This window comes from Magnolia sinica, chromosome 3, assembly GCF_029962835.1.
Source record: "Magnolia sinica isolate HGM2019 chromosome 3, MsV1, whole genome shotgun sequence".
Taxonomy (NCBI): Eukaryota; Viridiplantae; Streptophyta; class Magnoliopsida; order Magnoliales; family Magnoliaceae; genus Magnolia; species Magnolia sinica.
In genome coordinates this window covers 91,765,430-91,785,555 of record NC_080575.1, presented here as the reverse complement: position 1 = coordinate 91,785,555, position 20,126 = coordinate 91,765,430, and the positions used below count along the sequence as shown (strand labels likewise).

General features: G+C 35.2%; 1 non-coding gene across 1 annotated transcript; it reads left to right on the top strand.

Annotated features, from left to right (window-relative positions):
• The first annotated feature begins 328 nt into the window (after positions 1-328).
• LOC131241822 (small nucleolar RNA R71) lies at positions 329-435 on the top strand. The gene has a single exon (XR_009169391.1). It is a non-coding gene; the product is annotated as a small nucleolar RNA R71 (small nucleolar RNA).
• The last annotated feature ends 19,691 nt before the right edge of the window (positions 436-20,126 follow it).

The following is a 20,126-nucleotide window of genomic DNA, read 5'->3' as shown; positions in this document are numbered from 1 at the left end:
GATACTGCAAACAGTTTCATTAACCTTATCCTTCTTTAGTTTCATGGCCTCGAATTTTCTTATGAGATTAGTCACTTTAGAATTGATATCATCGTCCTCTTTCAGGAGATATATTCCACCCCTCTCCTTTGATTGAGCCAGCTGAGACATGGTACTTGATTTTGGGTATGTGTCCCATGATTGTGCATTTTCAGTAAGTCTATCCAAGTAGTCCCACACATCATCGACATCTTTATTCATGAATTCCCCATTGCACATTGTCTCAACCAATTAGTGCATGGAAGATGTCAGTCCATCATAGAAAAAGTATGTAATGCGCCGTGTTTTAAAACCGTGTTGTGGGCATGAACTGACAAGATCCTTAAACCTTTCCCAACATTGGAAAAATGTTTCATCCTTCTTTTGGGCGAAGTTCATGATTGATTTTCTAAGGGTGTTCGTTTTATAATGTAGAAACAATTTCTTTATGAACTCCCTTTGCATATCATTTCCATGTGCCAATAGATCTAGGACGTAGTGAATGCAACCATGTCTTAACTTTTCTTTCAAAGAAAAGAAAAAAAGTTTCAACCTGACCGTGTCCTCAAACACGTTTAGAAAATATAAAGTGGCTATGATCTCATCAAAATCTTTCAGATGTAAATATGGATTTTTTGACTCAAGCCCACGAAACTTACAAAGGAGTTGGATCACCCCTGGCTTGATATCCATGTGTCCCATATTCTCTAGAACAACCATGCATGAGGGTGTACTCACCCCCACCGGTGGTAAATAATATCGTAAAGTATGAGACAGGGGTGCTTGATGCACCTCATTCTCATCCCGAACTTCCCCAACCCTAGGTGGAGTAGTGCTTCAGGTTGATTTGCAGCCATAACCTCAATTAACTCAGGAGATATCGAATGATGTCTAGTCCTACGATGGATAGTCAACCCCTCAACCAATCCTCCTTCAGTCAAGAGACGTCGAGCACTACGCCGAAACTATGAAAAAAGGACGGTCTAAAACTGTCTCAAATGACCAAAAAGGACGGTCATGGACCGTCGCAAGGGCTGTCAAATTTTGACGTGTCGTATTACTTAAAGGACGGTCGAAAACCATCATTTTTATTGACGAAAAAAGGACAGTCATGAACCGTCCTAAAAAAGGACGGTCTCAAACAGTCTCTTATGAGCCTTTAAATGACGGTCATGGATCGTCCTTTAAAAGGACGGTCATGGACCATCCTTAAAAAAGACTGTCGTAGACCGTCTCTGATGAGCCTTCAAAGGACGGCCATAGACCGTCCTTTAAAAGGATGGTCATGGACCGTCCTTTAAAAGGATGGTCATGGACCGTCCTTAAAAAGGACTGTCATGGACCGTCTCTTATGGGCCTTCAAAGGATAGCCACATACCATCCTTTAAAAGGACGGTCATGGACCGTCCTTAAAAAGGACTGTCATAGACCGTCCCTTATAAGAGGGTCATTATACACCTGTTACATCATCGTATTCTTCCTGATATACACCTGTTATATAATATATTTCATCATATTCACATTCACATCCATCTAAACCCAAACTACGTAAATCCAACATAAACTACATTCATCTAAACATAAACTACATCCATCTAAACCCTAACTGCGTAAATCCAACATAAACTACATTCATCCAAACATAAACTACATCCATCCAAACACAAGCAATCTTATCCACATTACATTCATCCACACATAAATACATATAAGTTTAACATCATAAAAAAAAAAAAAAAAAAAAAAATCAGCAACAATTTTCTTTTTGTGTCTTTCACCTGAAAAAAAAAATATTAAACCAACAAAACATTATAATTCAGAATCATGAAGAATTGCATAAACTTCTTCCAAAAAAGTGGGCACTTTTTAAAAATAAATTTGATCATTAAAATAGGTTTAGGTTTAGGTTTTAGGTTTTAGGTGTTAGGTTTTAGGTTTAGGTTTAGGTTTAGGATTAGGTTATAAGTTATAGGTTATAAGTTTAGGTTATAGGTTATAGGTTATAGGTTAAGGTTTAGGTTATAGGTTTTGGTTTAGGTTTAGGTTAAGGTTTAGGCTTAGGTTATAGGTTTAGGTTAAGGTTTAGGTTATAGTTATAGGTTATAGTATATAAGTTATAGCTTTAGGGAATTGAGAATAGGTTAAGGTTAAGGTTTAGGTTTAGGAAATCGAGTCCGAGTTTGGGATTGGGTTTAGGTTTAGGTTATCAAGTTTAGGTTTAAGTTTAGGTTACGGAGTTGAGATTAGGATTAGGTGTAGGTTTAGGTTCAAGGATTTGAAAATACATTTCGATTTTAGGTTTAGGTTTAGGTTTTAGGCTTATGTTTAGGTTATAGGTTTAGGTTATAAGTGTAGGTAATAGGTTTAGGTTTATGTTAGGTTATAGGTTAAGGTTTAGGCTTAGGAAATCAGGTTCGGGTTCGGGATCGGGTTTAGGTTTGGGTTTTCAAGTTTAGGTTTAGGTTTAGGTTAGGGAGTTGAGATTAGGATTAGGTGTAGGTTTAGGTTTAGGTTTTAGGCTTGTGTTTAGGTTATAGGTTTAGGTTATAAGTGCAGGTAATAGGTTTAGGTTTAGGTTATAAGTGTAGGTAATAGGTTTAGGTTTAGGTTATAAGTGCAGGTAATAGGTTTAGGTTTAGGTTAGGTTATAGGTTAAGGTTTAGGGAATTGAGAATAGGTTAAGGTTTAGGTTTAGGAAATCGGGTTCGGGTTCGGGATCGGGTTTAGGTTTGGGTTTTCAAGTTTAGGTTTAGGTTTAGGTTAGGGAGTTGAGATTAGGATTAGGTGTAGGTTTAGGTTTAGGGATTTGAGAATACATTTAGGTTTTAGGTTTAGGTTTAGGTCATAGGTTATAGGTTTAGGTTTAGGTTTAGGTTTAGGTCATAAGCTATAGGTTTAGGGAATTGAGAATATGTTAATGTTTAGGTTTAGGAAATTAGGTTCGGGTTCGGGATCGGGTTTAGGTTTGGGTTTTCAAGTTTAGGTTTAGGTTTAGGTTAAGGAGTTGAGATTAGGATTAGGTGTAGGTTTAGGTTTAGGGATTTGAGAATACATTTAGGATTTAGGTCTAGGTTTAGGTTTAGGTTATAGGTTATTGGTTTAGGTTAAAGTTTAAGTTTAGGTTTATGTTTAGATTTAGGTTATAAGCTATAGGTTTAAGGAATTGAGAATAGGTTAAGGTTTAGGTTTAGGAAATCGGGTTTGGGTTCGGGATCGGGTTTAGGTTTGGATTTTCAAGTTTAGGTTTAGGTTTAGGTTAGGGAGTTGAGATTATGATTAAGTGTAGGTTTAGGTTTAGGGATTTGAGAATATATTAGGTTTTAGGTTTAGGTTTAAGTTATATGTTATAGGTTTAGGTTTAGGTTTAGGTTTTGGTTATAAGCTATAGGTTTAGGGAATTGAGAATAGGTTAAGGTTTAGGTTTAGGAAATTGAGTTCGGGTTCGAGATCGGGTTTAGGTTTGGGTTTTCAAGTTTAGGTTTAGGTTAGGGAGTTGAGATTAGGATTAGGTGTAGGTTTAGGTTTAGGGATTTGAGAATACATTTAGGTTTTAGGTTTAGGTTTAGGTTATAGGTTATAGGTTTAGGTTTAGGTTTAGGTTAAGGTTATAGGTTATAGGTTTACGCTTAGGTTTAGGTTATAAGCAATAGGTTTAGGATTAGAAAATCGGGTTCGGGTTCGGGATTAGGTTTTGGTTTGGGTTTTCAAGTTTAAGTTTAGGTTTAGGTTAGGGAGTTGAGATTAGGATTAGGTGTTGGTTTAGGTTTAGGGATTTGAGAATACATTTAGGTTTAGGTTTAAGAAATCGGGTTTGGGTTCGGGATCGGGTTTAGGTTTGGGTTTTCAAGTTTAGGTTTAGGTTTAGGTTATGGAGTTGAGATTAGGATTAGCTATAGGTTTAGGTTTAGGGATTTGAGAATATATTTAAGCTTTAGGTTTATGTTTAGGTTATATGTTATAGGTTTAGGTTTAGGTTTAGGTTAAGGTATAGGTTTAGGTTTCAGTTTAGGATATAAGCAATAGGTTTAGGGAATTGAGAATAGATTAAGGTTTAGGTTTAGGAAATCGGGTTCGGATTCGGGATTGGGTTTAGGTTTAGGTTAGGAAGTTGAGATTAGGATTAGGTGTAGGTTTAGGTTTAGGGATTTGAGAATACATTTAGGTTTTAGGTTTAGGTTACAGGTTTAGGTTTAGGTTTAGGTTTAGGTTAAGGTTAAGGTTTAGGTTTAGGTTATAAGCTATAGGTTTAGGGAATTGAGAATAGGCTAAGGTTTAGGTTTAGGAAATCGGGTTAGGGTTCGAGATCAGGTTTAGGTTTAGGTTTAGGTTAAGGAGTTAAGATTAGGATTAGGTGTAGGTTTAGGTTTAGGGATTTCAGAATACATTTAGGTTTTAGGTTTAGGTTTAGGTTATAGGTTATAGGTTTAGGTTTAGGTTTAGGTTAAGGTTTAGGTTTAGGCTTAGGTTTAGGTTATAAGATATAGGTTTAGGGAATTGAGAAAAGGTTAAGGTTTAAGTTTAGAAAATCGGGTTCAGGTTTGGGATCGGGTTTAGGTTTGGGTTTTCAAGTTTAAGTTTAGGTTTAGGTTAGGGAGTTGAAATTAGAATTAGGTGTAGGTTTAGGTTTAAAGATTTGAGAATACATTTAGGTTTTAGGTTTAGGTTTAGGTTATAGGTTACAAGTTTAGGTTTAGGTTTAGGTTATGGTTATAGGTTATAGGTTTAGGTTTAGGTTTAGGTTTAGGTTTAGGTTAAGGTTAAGGTTTAAGTTTAGGTTTAGGTTTAAGTTATAAGATATAGGTTTAGGGAATTGAGAATAGGTTAATCTTTAGGTTTAGAAAATCGGGTTCGGGTTCGGGATCAGGTTTAGGTTTGGGTTTTCAAGTTTAGGTTTAGGTTTAGGTTAGGGAGTTGAGATTAAGATTAGGTGTAGGTTTAGGTTTAAGGATTTGAGAATACACTTAGGTTTTAGGTTTAGGTTTAGGTTATAGATTTAGGTACAGTTTAAGTTATAGGTTAAGGTTTAGGGAATTGAGAATAGGTTAAGGTTTAAGTTTAGGAAATCGGGTTTGGGTTCAGGATCGGGTTTAAGTTTGGGTTTTCAAGTTTAGGTTTAGGTTTAGGTTAGGGAGTTGAGATTAAGATTAGGTGTAGGTTTAGGTTTAGGGATTTGAGAATATATTTAGGTTTTAGGTCTATGTTTAGGTTATAGGTTATAGGTTTAGGTTTAGGTTTAGGTTTAGGTTTAGGTTTCGGTTTAAGTTATGAGCTATAGGTTTAGGGAATTGAGAACATGTTTAGGTTTAGGAAATCGGGTTCGGGATCGGGTTTAGGTTTAGGTTAGGGAGTTGAGATTAGGATTAGGTGTAGGTTTAGGTTTAGGGATTTGAGAATACATTTAGGTTTTAGGTTTAGGTTTAGGTTATAGGTTACAGGTTTAGGTTTAGGTTTAGGTCAAGGTTATAGGTTAGGTTTAAGTTTAGGTTTAGGTGATGGTTTAGGTTTAGGTTTAGGTTATAAGATATAGGTTTAGGGAATTGAGAATGGGTTAATGTTTAGGTTTAGGAAATCAGGTTCGGGTTCGGGATTGGGTTTAGGTTTGGGTTTTCAAATTTAGGTTTAAGTTTAGGTTAAGGAGTTGAGATTAGGATTAGGTGTAGGTTTAGGTTTAAGGATTTGAGAATACACTTACATTTTAGGTTTAGGTTTAGGTTATAGATTTAGGTATAGGTTAGGTTATAGGTTAAGGTTTAGGGAATTGAGAATAGGTTAAGGTTTAGGTTTAGGAAATCGGGTTCGGGTTCGGGATCGGGTTTAGGTTTAGGTTTAGGTTAGGGAGTTGAGATTAGGATTAGGTGTAGGTTTAGGTTTAGGAATTTGAGAATACATTTAGGTTTTAGGTTTATATTTAGGTTTTAAGTTATAGGTTTAGGTTTAGGTTTAGGTTTAGGTTTCGGTTTAAGTTACAAGCTATAGGTTTAGGGAATTGAGAATAGGTTAAGGTTTAGGTTTAGGAAATCGGGTTCGGGTTCAGCATCGGGTTTAGGTTTGGGTTTTCAAGTTTAGGTTTAGGTTTAGGTTAGGGAGTTGAGATTAGGATTAGGTGTAGGTTTAGGTTTAGGGATTTGAGAATACATTTAGGTTTTAGGTTTAGGTTTAGGTTATAGGTTACAAGTTTAGGTTTAGGTTTAGGTCAAGGTTATAGGTTATAGGTTTAGGTTTAGGTTTAGGTGATGGTTTAGGTTTAGGTTTAGGTTATAAGATATATGTTTAGGGAATTGAGAATAGGTTAATGTTTAGGTTTAGGAAATCGGGTTCGGGTTCGGGATCGGGTTTAGGTTTGGGTTTTCAAATTTAAGTTTAAGTTTAGGTTAAGGAGTTGGGATTAGGATTAGGTGTAGGTTTAGGTTTAAGGATTTGAGAATACACTTAGGTTTTAAGTTTAGGTTTAGGTTATAGATTTAGGTTTAGGTTAGGTTATAGGTTAAAGTTTAGGGAATTAAGAATAGGTTAAGGTTTAGGTTTAGGAAATCGGGTTCGGGTTCAGGATCGAGTTTGGGTTTGGGTTATCAAGTTTAGGTTTAGGTTTAGGTTAGGGAGTTGAGATTAGGATTAGGTGTAGGTTTAGGTTTATGAATTTGAGAATACATTTAGGTTTTAGGTTTATGTTTAGGTTATAGGTTATAGGTTTAGGTTTAGGTTTAGGTTTAGGTTTCGGTTTAGGTTATAAGCTATAGGTTTAGGGAATTGAGAATAGGTTAAGGTTTAGGTTTAGGAAATCGAGATCGGGTTCGGGATCGGGTTTAGGTTTAGGTTAAGGAGTTGAGATTAGGATTAGGTGTAGGTTTAGGTTTAAGGATTTGAGAATACACTTAGGTTATAGGTTTAGGTTTAGGTTTAGGTTATAGATTTAGGTTTAGATTAGGTTATAGGTTAAGGTTTAGGGAATTGAGAATAGGTTGAGGTTTAGGTTTAGGAAATTGGGTTCGGGTTCAAGATTAGGTTTAGGTTTGGGTTTTCAAGTTTAGGTTTAGGTTTAGGTTAGGGAGTTGGGATTAGGATTAGGTGTAGGTTTAGGTTTAGGGATTTGAGAATACATTTAGGTTTTAGGTTTATGTTTAGGTTATACGTTATAGGTTTAGGTTTAGAGATTTGAGAATAGGTAAGGTTATAGGTTTAGGTTTAGGTTTAGGGATTTGAGAATAGGTTTAGGTTTAGGTTTACGTTTAGGTTAAGGTTATATGTTAAGGTTAAGGTTATAAGTTTAGGTTTAGGTTAGGTTATAGGTTTTTGGTTAAGGTTTAGGTTGTAGTTATAGGTTTTGGGATTTGAGAATAGGTTTAGGTTATAAGTATAGGTTTAGGTTACGTTATAGGTTAAGGTTTAGGGAATTGAGTTTAGGTTATAGGTTCAGGATATAGGTTATAGGTTATAGGTTTTGGGATTTGAGAATAGCTTTAAGTTATAAGTATAGGTTTAGGTTAGATTATAGGTTAAGGTTTAGGGAATTGAGTTTAGGTTATAGGTTCAGGTTATAGGTTATAGGTTTAGGGTATGGTTTAGGTTATAGGTTTTGGGATTTGAGAATAGGTTTAGGTTATAAGTATAAGTTTAGGTTAGGTTGTAGGTTAAAGTTTAGGTAATTGAGTTTAGGTTATAGGTTTAGTTTGTAGTTATAGGTTTTGGGATTTGAGAATAGGTTTAGGTTATAGGTTAAGGGTGTGGTACTTGCAAATACAGATATAAACACGGCCTACTCCAATTGGCTAGGCCCTTCCAATGCTGTCCATAGGAAATGGACAACTTCATCATAATCATAATAGTGGTTACCATCTTTCAGAGACCCCGCTCAACATCCGGATAGCTCCGACCCACATCCGGGTTTGCTCCATCAATTTCGAATAAATATATAAACATGGCCTGCTCTAATTGGCCAGGCCCTTCCAATGTCATCCATAGGAAATGAACAGCTTCATCATGGTCATAACAACAGTTCCCACCTTCCAGGGACCCCCGCTCAACATCCGGATAGCTCCGACGCACATCCGGGTCTGCTCCATCAATTTCGAGTTAATACATAAACATGGCCCGTCCAAATGGTCAGGCCACTCCAATGCTGTCCATAGGAAATGGACAGCTTCATCATGGTCATAACAGTGGTTCCCACCTTCCAGGGACCCCCGCTCAACATCCGGATAGCTCCGACGCACATCCGGGTCTGCTCCATCAATTTTAATCTAATACATTTTAAAACAACATAATTATATCTAAAAGCATTTGGATACCTAGGGAAGGCCTCCTATATTCGTATTGTTGGTTACTCATCCCTTTGTTTATAAGCCATAATCGAACAACACTTTCTATTACTACCTGTACTCTAAAACCAACACAAATATAACTGGGAAACAATATAAGGAATAAAAAAAATGAATTTACCTGTACACATCATTAAATGTTTCCCTATAAGGAGGTGATATTATATCTTTGATAGTCACAACCTGTATGACACATCATTAAATGTTTCCCTATAATGCAACCTATGTGTAGATCCATACAACCGATACATGGATCTATATATATCCGTAAATATATGCACATGATTAGGTGTAGGTTTTAGGTTATAGGTTATAGGTTATAACTTTAGGGAATTGAGGATAAGTTAAGGTTTAGGTTTAGGAAATCGGGTTTGGGTTTGGGGTTGGGTTTAGGTTTGGGATCATGCACACAAACATGCATGATGATACATCCATCCATCCATGCATGCATACACACATAAACACACATGTGTGATGATCCATCCATCCAGTCTTCCATCCATGCATGCATACATACATACATATACACACACATAAATCCATCCATGCATGTATGCATGCATACACACATGCATAATTTGTCCATCCATGCATGCATGCATACATATACACATGTACGTACATGTGTTTTATCATAAAACCATGCATGATGCATCCATACAAAAAAATCAAATGAAATCATTTTTTTACAAAAAGATTTTTTTAATATTATTATAAACAACTATAAATGATTTACAGTTAACCCCAACAAAGAGTTTGAATTTCATTTGATAATACAATTGATAGTAAAGATGTAAATGATTTATAAAATGATCTGTAAAAATGTTTAAGATGCAATAAATTGCAGTCCAACTGGCTGGACTTGAGACTTCTTAATTCTAAATATTTAAGATGCATTAGATACTTTAGTATCTTTCGTTTTTCTCAATCCTTCTGTCATCCTCTGTCTCTGCAACTTGAAAGTATTTGGCCCATTCATCAGGTGTAACCTGTTGAGAACATGCCTTGGAAAAAAAAAACGAAGAACGCTGGTCTACTATCAGGTGGGACCCAAAATCAAATTCACTTTTCATCTGAACACACGCCCAAGAAATTAAGATCCAAGGCGCAACCCAAGATGAACACTTTTTGTGCAAAGAGAGGGATTTAAAGGAAGATGATTTCCTACTACATGTATCATGTAAATTTATTTATTTTTACACACCCACACCCACACCACACTCACACCCACTCACAAGTCACACCACACACACCCACTCACACCACATGGGCACTCAATCTCATTGTTGAAGTAGAGTCTATCTACCACTTACCCATGGAGGTGGACCCAGTTTAGTTAAAAACAAGCACATACCTACATGTGTTTTATTGTGACTGTGCATGTATTGGATGTTGCAAAAAATTTGTTCAAGAATCCGAATCTTGCCTGAGTCAAAAAGCCGATGATAAAGACAGAATCCAACAGTGGTGGCTGATGATGACTTACTAATGAAAGTTGAAATCATGAAGGCAAAACCAATCTGCAAAAGACTCTCAGGTTAAAGCAATAGGATAATTCCAAAGGGGCATGTTAAAGTTTTGCAGCATGTTCTAAAACTTCTGTCCTCAATAGCATTGCATGAGCTGAAGAGCATCCATTGATTAAGAATAGTAGAAGGCAAACAAGAAAAGAGGTTCAGTGAAATAATGAGAACTGCACAGAAGAGCTTACCATATTGAATTGAAAAAGGAAGAACACAAGGAACAGAATCACAAAACTATTGTGAAGGAAGAAGTCAAACTGAAACATCATTCCGAAGAGTATTAAGAAAAGTGATGATAGAAGTGTCGAAAAAGTCTCCCATGTAAGCCATGACAACCAATAGGCAGATTCATAAAGACCCATAATAGACATTGCTTGCAAGTTACCACCAAGATCTTCAGATGATTTCATGTGTCATAGAGTAGATAAGCATAACCACATGCCTTCATTGGTATGCCAAACTTAAAGATGTAGTTACCCATTTGAAGAAGTCAGAAGCATACAAAAATACCTGGCGAAGTTTAAGTTCTTTCTCAGTGATCAAAGAACCAACTTGAAACACAAAACCAAACATGGCAATTGCAAGGAAAAATGTTGGTCCTATTGTTCCAATAGCAGAGAAAGTTTGAGTAGCTGGGTGTGCGAATTCCTTAAGCCCGACAATCCAGTTAAAATTTAGATCTGTACATTAAAATCCAAGTTAGTAGAATTCCACAAAGGAAAAGACAGCTCTGTGTTTACTAATGAAAGAGTATTATTAGCATTACTGATCTTCTAGTTCTATCACCCTAATGTGGTGAACAAGATACATCAATGCACATGCTTGCCCATAGATGGGATGTCTCTTGGATTGGCTATTGCCCAAAAATCTCACCAGGTGGATGATCCCAACAAGAGAATCAGTTGCCTACTCTTTTATTGATATTAACAGCCTATAAACATTTCAATTGATTGGCGATCAGAACCATCGTATTGATGCCATTTCTGGAATGTGGTTCATACAAGAGGCAGACATCAGTTGAATGGTCCGGATCTGTGAGAACATGCATGGATTATAGTGCATAGAGGAGAAGTACCATACACCTAAAATATGGATTTGAGGATTATAGTGATAAGTGGAGCCATAGATCATACAGGGCCATAGATCATGGTGGTGTTGCAGAGGAAATCGGATTGCATATTGAGTTACTTAGTACGCTCTTATTGTACTGAGTAAACTCAGTAGGGCCCACCTTAATCCCTAAATCCCCAAATCCCTAAATCCCCAAATCGTTTCAATCGGTATTGAGATTGAGAGAGATTGAGAGAGAGAGAGAGCACCGAAAGAGACAGAGAAACAGAGAGAGAGGGCACGGTGGAGAGAGGATCGAGAGAGAGAGAGAGAGAGAGAGAGAGAGTGAGGATGCACGAGAATGAGAGAGGGCGGCGAGGGAGGGCAGGGGTGAGAGAGAGAGAGAGAGTGAGAAAGAGAGAGGGAAGAGGGAGGGTGCCGAGTGAGGGATTGGGCACGCGCGGCTCTGTTTTGAGCGCGCGCCCAATTTTGGGCTGGCTGGTGGTCGGTGCTCTATGGGCCCTACCATGATGTATGTGTTTCATCCATTTTGTTCATCCATTTTTAAAGATCATTTTAGAGCTTTATGCCAAAAATTAGAAGAATATAAATCTCAAGTGGTCCACACCACATGAGAACAATAGTGATTGGATATCCACCATTAAAATCCTCATAAGGCCCACTTTACTCTTTATTTGACATCCAATCTGTTGATTTGGTCATAAAGGCCCAGATGAAGGTAAAAAACAAATATCAGCTTGATCCAATACTTTTAAGGCTCCCAAAAAGTTTTTAGTGGTCGACATTCATTCAACACTTTTTCCGATAATGTGGTTCACTCGAGATTGGGATATAACTCATTTTTGTTTTAATATCATAAAATGATCTATAAAAATAGATGGACGGCATGGATGAAACACATACATCATGGTGGGGCCCATAGACCACCGAACACAGAAGTTAAGAGGGGTTACCCTCCATTAAAACGTTCATAATTATTTTTTGGGCCCACAGAGATGTGGTTCACAAATCTAGCCCATCCATTATGTGTGTGCCACTTGGATGTGGGGTCATACCAAGTTTCAGACGCATCCAAATTTCAGGTGGGGCCCCACCAAGTGTTTTTATATGTTTTAGGCATGTCTTCACATGATTTTAGATGGTATGGCCCACCAAAGTTCTGTATACGGCTGATTTTTGGGATATTTCATAATTTAAAGGGGACCCATCAAATGCGCGGTGTTGATTTACAACACACATCATGGTGGGGCCCACACAGCTCGACCTCATGGGGAGTTCCCATGAGCTCGACGTAGAGAACCTTTTCCATATATATATATATATATATATATATATATATATATATATATATATATATATATATATATATATATATATATATATTTTAAAAATATAAAAACTTATGATGTATTTGTTATATCCACACCATCCATCCATTATGAGATATCATTTTAAGTCACAAGCCAAAGAATGAGACAGATAAAAATCTGTAGTGGACCCCACCATATAAAACAATAGGACGGTGATTCCCACCGTTGAAACTATCCTAAGGCCCATCGTAATGTTTATTTGAAATCTAACTAGTTCAAAAGTTTTAAAAAAATAATTTTAAAAAAAAAACATGAAATAAGGGAATACACACCAACCACCAGCCATTGGATGGTGTAGGGGGAGTAGCCAATCTGTTGCCCTTACTTGTGGTGTGGTCCATTTAATCCTTAAATATGATTCATTTTTTATATAATTCTATAAAATGATCTCGAAAAATGGATGAATGGTGTGTGTTGATCCCAAATTTTCAGTAAATCCAAAACTCAAGTGGACCATGCCACACAAAACAGTGTGGAATAATGATTTCCACCATTGATACCTTCCTTGGGTCCATAGTAATGTTTGTCATCCAACATGTTCATAATATAAAAAAGATATGAATGAAGGGAAAACACAAACATCAACTTGATCCAAAACTTCTATCAACTGCACGGTGTTGATGTTCGACACACATCATGATGAGCCCTACAAAACTTGCTAACATTAATTCTTAGAGTCTTAGGGTATCAATAAGTTGGGTCACAGTTTTGACTAGAATATTTGACCCATTTTACATGTCTGGTCCATTCACTCTATTTTACTGATCATTATAGTTACTCGCCCCGATCATGCTACATATGAGAAAGATATTGGGCAAACAAGATTAATCAACAATTTGAGTGAATTTTGATTTAAACATCTGAAGTTATTTACTCTTCAATCTGGACTGATCAGATTGTCCAAAAATGGTTAAAGGTTGATCATAATATCAAAAATATATGAATGAATATAAAACACAAACATCAGCTTGATCCAAAACTTCTATGGCCTCTAAGAAATTTTAAACGATAGAGGTTCAATCACACTATTTCCTTTGGTGTGGTCCACCTGAGCTTTGGATATGCTTCCTTTTTGTTCTTTAGACGTCAAATTATTTGTTAACATGGATGAATGGAGTGGATAAAATAAATAAATAACAGTAGACCCCAAAGAGTTTAATTACTCTTGTAAGGGCAACGAGTAACTCACCTAAATGTAGTAGAGAAGGGTTTCCTTAAAACATTCATATCATATATTGGGCCTGCCTAAATGTGATTCACATATCCTGTGTCTCACTTAGATGAGGGGTCAGACCAAGTTTCAACCGCATCCATGTCTGTATTAACTTATAAACATGTTGGATCTCAAATAAACATCGTGGTGGGCCCTAAGAAGGTTTCAATAGTGGGTGTCACTATCCCACTCTTTTCTATGGTGTGGGTCCACTTGAACTTTGGATCTGCCCCATCAGTCAGATGCACCATTCCATGGTAGGCCACGAGCTTAAAAATAAAGTCAATCCATGACTTGGGTGGGTCACACCACATACTATAGTTGAGAGGGTTACCCTCCCATTAAAACATTCATAATCATTTATTGGGCCCACCTAGATGTGGTTCATAGATCCAGCCCATCCATTATATACGTGTGTCCCACTTGAATAAGGAGTCAGCCCAAGTTTCACACACATCCAAAACTCATGTGGGCCCCACCAATTGAATGCTTTTATATGTTTTAGGGATGTCTTCACATAGTTTTAGATGCTAGGGCTCACCTGAGTTTTGTATACAACTGATTTTTAGACTTAAATGGGACACATCAAATGCATGGTGTTGATGTTCTACATACATCGTGGTGGGGTGCACACAGATTAACCTCATGGGAAGTTCCCAAGAGGTGATCTTATAGTACCATTTCACTATTTAGATAACTCCTTCATGGGTGTTACTCTAACCGTGTATGGCCCAACTTGATATATTTTATGTATATCGACATCGTCCATATATTTTTCCATCATATATTTAAGATGTGATTTCTAATCATAAGAACTCAATAATCTCAGGTGGGTCATGAAATCGCTCTTATGATGATTTTTTTCACCTTTGGATTTTGCTGTTTTGATAAGGCTTTGAATTCTAGGGGTTGTAGGGTTTGATTTTGTTTTCTTGTTAAAGATTGTTCAATTCTACTAGTGTTGTTTGGAAACTAACCTCTGATATTAATTTGATTCCATTTGGAAAAAAATTTATCTGTGTCAATGTCTTGTGTTTTTGCAAGTTCTAGGGTTTCTAGTGAGACTTATGTGTTGTATTTTACTGTTTTGGAGTCCTTGGAGCTAATATATGGGGGCCGACTGTGGATGGGTGGAGAGCTGGGAATGCCTTTCATGGAACAACCTCTGCCACCTGATTGGTAGACTTGGTACGATTGGATGGATGTCGGTCGTCTTTTTTTCTTCTTTTTTTTTTTTTGAGATTCCATTTGGCTTAATTAACTATATTTCAGTTCCTTTTTAATTAACAAGCAGCTTAAACTATATCTAAGCTATGCAAGTTTACATCTCATTGCTTTGGAGACGAGTTAATAGCCGAAAAATGATAACATGAGAATGGCCTATACTAATGTATGCATTTGGTACCAATTCTTAATGTTGGCAACACCTGGGCATACCTGTATTCTCTCCAAAGGTCACACTGATTGGATGATCTTAACTGTCTGAAATTGCCGTTAGATTAATTTCGACCATTTTCTTTTTGACTATCCTGAGGAACATTAACTTGTACTATTCTTTTTAAACATCTATATGCTTCAATCTTCTTTGGTCTGCACTTGTGTTGAAGGGCACATCTATTCTGTTGGGTAGAACACTTATTTTAATATCACAATGATTGGATAATCTCAACCATCTGATATTACCGTTGAATTTAGACCATTTTCTTTTTTACCAAGGTATTGAGGAACTTTGATTTGCACTCCTCTTTCTTAAACGTGTATATTTTTTTTAAACCTCGAGTTAACACTCTTCTTCTTTTTCTTTTTCTTTTTTCTTTTCACGTTTACATGTTTTTAATCCCACCTTGTGTATTGTAGGCCACATCCATTCAAGTTGGTATAGATTTCTTTTTTTTTTTTTAATTTTTCTTTCCAAAATACAAAATCTAGTTTTCTTTTTTTAAAATATATATTTTTTTACATTTTTTCAATTTTTTCACAATTTTGTTTTATTTCTTTTTTCTTTTTTTTTTTGAAAATATAATTTTTTAATCTCACTTTTGTTATATAACTTTTTAATTTTTGTTGTCAAAATACAAAATCTAGTTTTCTTTTTTAAAAGATATATATATTTTTTTACAATTTGTCAATTTTTTCACAATTTCATTTAATTTTTTAAAATTTCTTTTTCAAAATATCATTTTTTTTATCGAAATCTTGTTATATAACTTTTTAATTTTTCTTTTCAAAATACAAAATCTAGTTTTCTTTATATATATATTTTACAATTTTTAAAAAATATATATATATATATTTTACAATTTGTCAATTTTTCACAATTTTGTTTAATTTTTTAAATTTTCTTTTTCAAAATATCATTTTTAAATATCACTTTTGTTATATAACTTTTTAATTTTTCTAAAAAAAAAAAAAAAACTAGTTTTCTTTTTTAAAATATATATTTTTTTACAATTTGTCAATTTTTTCACAATTTTGTTTAATTTTTTAAATTTTCTTTTTCAAAATATCATTTTTGTTATATAACTTTTTAATTTTTCTTTTCAAAATACAAAATCTAGTTTTCTTTTTTAAAATATATATTTTTTTACAATTTGTCAATTTTTTCACAATTTTGTTTAATTTTTTAAATTTTCTTTTTCAAAATATCATTTTTTTAATATCACTTTTGTTATACAACTTTTTAATTTTTCTTTTCAAAATACAAAATCTAGTTTTCTTTTTAAAATATATATATTTTTGCAATTTGACAATTTTTTTACAATTTTGTTTAATTTTTAAAATTTTCTTTTTCAAAATATCATTTTTTAAATATCACTTTTGTTATACAACTTTTTAATTTTTCTTTTCGAAATACAGAATCTAGTTTTCTTTTTTAAAAAATATTTTTTTTTGCAATTTGACAATTTTTTTACAATTTTGTTTAATTTTTAAAATTTTCTTTTTCAAAATATCATTTTCTTATCGATTTTTTTTTTCAAAATTATCAACATTATTAAAAGTTCTTAATTTTTATTTCAAAATCAAGATTTTTATAAAATTACATTTTTTTTCAAAATCTAAATTTTTTTCTTAAACATTGTTAGTTATTTTTCTAAGTTTTTTAACTTTTTTTTTTTCGAAATTCATAATTTCTTTTAATCTTAATGTAGATTAACTTGAGCATTAGAGACGGTTTAGGACCGTCTCTAATGCAGACGGTCCTTGACAGTCTCAAATAACCACTATAAGATGGCTAAGGACCGTCTCTAATAAAGACGGTCATTGATAGTCTCAAATAGAGACTGCTAAGGACACTCCCTAATACAGGCTATTTTTTACTGCCTTCCAAAACTAATAAAGGACGGCCGATGACCGTTTATAATTGACGGTCCTTGACAGTCTCAAACAGAGACAGCTAAGAACCATCCCTAATACAGACTATCTTTGACAGTCCCAGATTACAGGAAAAGACGGCCAACGACCGTCTCTAATTGAGATGGTTTGAGACGGTCCTTGACAGTCTCAAATCACCAGTAAGAGATGGCCAATGACCGTCTCAAATTCTGCCATATAAGGTAGTCAGGGACCGTCTCTTATTCCCGACGGTCAATGACCGTCTTTTATCTGCAGTTAATGACGGTTTTTGACCGTCTTAAATGATTTGTCAACGTTCAAATTTTTAAGACAATAATAAGGACGGTCAAGGGCCGTCTAAAAATTTAGAGATGGTTTACGGCCATCTCTAAAGCGTCTTTAAACCAAGCAATTTTAGAGACGGTCCAAAACCGTCTCTAAATCCGTCATTTTTTTTCCATTTTTCACGTAGTGGAGTGTTGTCACAAACATACTTGGGCAAGAAACACTTGCAGCTCTCAATTCAAATTCTAAACATAAACCTAAAAGAAAGAAATGAAATAAAAATCTAGAAAGAAAGAGAGGGTTGAAAGAAGTTACCAAATTGAAGTCCCTAAGTTAAAAACTTGCAAAACAAATCAAAACAAGTTAGTTTCTAGAAACAAAACTTCTAAAATTAGAAAGTTCCTAAAAAAGAAAGTAAACTAGTTTCTAAAAAAGGAAAAACTTCTAAAAACTTAGAAATAGAAAATTTTTAAAAATAGAAAAATAAAACTCGAATCCTAAAAAAATAGAAAAATAGAAGAATTAGAAAGTTTATCTTAAAGTCCTACAAAATTAGAAAGTTAGGTTAGTTTCTAAAAAAAAAAAAAGTTAAACAGAAAAAACTAAACCTAAGTTAGAAAACCCTAATCTTAACCTAACTTTAAAAATAGTTAATTTCAGAAAAATGCAACTGTCAGTCCCTGAAAACGGCTCCAAAAACTTGTTCACACCCCAAGTATAAGGTTGCGATGTAGTAATAATCTCGGTAAGACTAAGGTCGAACCACAGGTACTGTACCTTGTACGTAATTTGAGAATAACTTGAACTTGAACTAGGCGAAGATGAAATCTAAATTAGGGAGAATTAAGGGAATAATTGTGAATTTAATTAACTAAAATTTGTAAAATTCAAAGGTGGCAAACTATGGTTTTCAATGATCCACTTGTAGAGATCAGGGAGATCTACGCTTGATTCAAGAATACAACTAGATTTAGAGTCCCATCTTCATCCAATCGGAGGATATAACCATGAAAATCAAATTTGAACTTCCTTTGATCCAGTTTTCAAGAGATGAAAGGTATGCGAATTAGAATTGATTCCATCACAAAACCATGCCCATGAGACAAAGTAAACAATAAAATTTAACCAATCCACAACCAATCTGAGAGAGTTATAAATGTTAGGAAGGGTTCCATCATCCAACCATGCCCATGAGATGATGGTGAACAACAGGGTTCCTAATTTCATAATCATAATAAAACAAAGAACATACTCAAAGCTATTGCAGATCCATTGTAATTTAAGTCACAATAAACCATTAAAAACTGAAAGCATTCCTTATAATCAAACTAGAATTAATGATAGTTCAACTAAAATATGAATCAAATCATAGAAAATCATCCATCACACTACAAGCTTTACCTCTTAGCCCTATCTAAGAGGTTTAGCCAATCATGGTCATGATTAGGTAAAAATCTCTAAAAACAAACCATAAACAGTAATAGAAAGGAAAAAAAAAACGCTGAATGATGAAGTCATCCCACGCTCCCTCTCTCTCTCCTCTTCTCTCCACGTCTCCATGGATCTGATTGGATGGTTATCACGTTCTCTCTCCTCTCTCCTTCTATAGACTCAAGGAGAGTTGGTGCTATAGTCGGTGGTTTGCGTAAAAAGTTACGCAGCAACAGTCTTTCACAGAGAAAACACAAACCAAGTTTCGTTCGGCTCAGATTTTTAGGCAAAAACCATCCCACTATCCAATTTTTCTCAACGGTTGGGGTAAAGACTCCCTTTTCGAGCTATTAGATGGTTCAGATCAAATATTCGAACATTATCTAGGCCGTACAACGCCCCGCAACGTCTGAAAAAACTGGATGTGTGTAAGGTGCGAATCCGTCTCGGTGGGCCCCAAAGTGATGTTTTTAGAGAAATTCACCTCGTTCATTGGATTCTTGACAAAATTTCAGTCAGAAAGGAGTGGTTTTGGTCAACTCTTAGTGCGGTCCACTCTATCCAATCCACTTGTCGTTCATCTTGCATTTTTTGGCGATTCAGGTGTGTACGTGTGAAAGGGACTAAAAGGAAAGTATGACCATGGTCTTGGCTACTCTAGGGATGCAATGGACGGTCTGGATCATCCATTTGGATGATGGGTGGGCCCCACTACTTAAACTCGGACGAACCACATCCGATGTTGGCAATTCTTGAGCTTTTGAAGAAATAAGTCAGTCAGCGTACGCTGACTAACTTTCGGTGTTTTGGTGCACAGCCGGTGTACTTGTACACCGTGCACGCAGATCCCCATATGGGGTCCATTGTAATGTGTATGTAAAATTCGTTTCATCCATTTGTTGTGCCACCCCATTTAAGGGGTTGAGACCAAAATTAAAGTATATCCAGATATCAGGTGTGCCTCAAATTAGAGTATTGTGGGCTGATCTGTCCGTTGGGCCACTTCCACAAGGATCCATGGCTGAAATTCGAATGTACGGTTAATTTATGGTCCTCAGGCCAGATATATAGTTTCGAGCTGAATAGATGGTGGGAACGTTGTGATCTTGTATTGTGGACCACTTTCAAGCCCGTTTAAACCCAATCACTTGATTTTCCCGGATCTTTGGCGTGTAAATTCTTCGATCTCGGTCTCATGGGGTCCGTCCCTTGCCTTGGTGATTTTAGAGCTTTAAATCAATGCTTTTAATACCCCTTTCAGTCCAAGTTCTTTAAATTCACCTTGCAACAAAAACACGATTAAAATAGGATGTTAAGCATTATCATGTTTGTAAAATCAGGTAATAATTGGGGTCTAATATGTAATATTTGACCCTCAACACATTTCATTGAACATAATGGACAAAGTCCTCAGGTTTAGTTCCTATCATTCTTAATAATCATCAAGTTAACAATTCAATATCAAACTTATACTTTAATGTGCAAGCTAGATGTGATATATGAAATCATGAATCAATCAATGTCTAAAAATTCAAATAAAGAGATTAAAAACTTCAAACTTAATTTT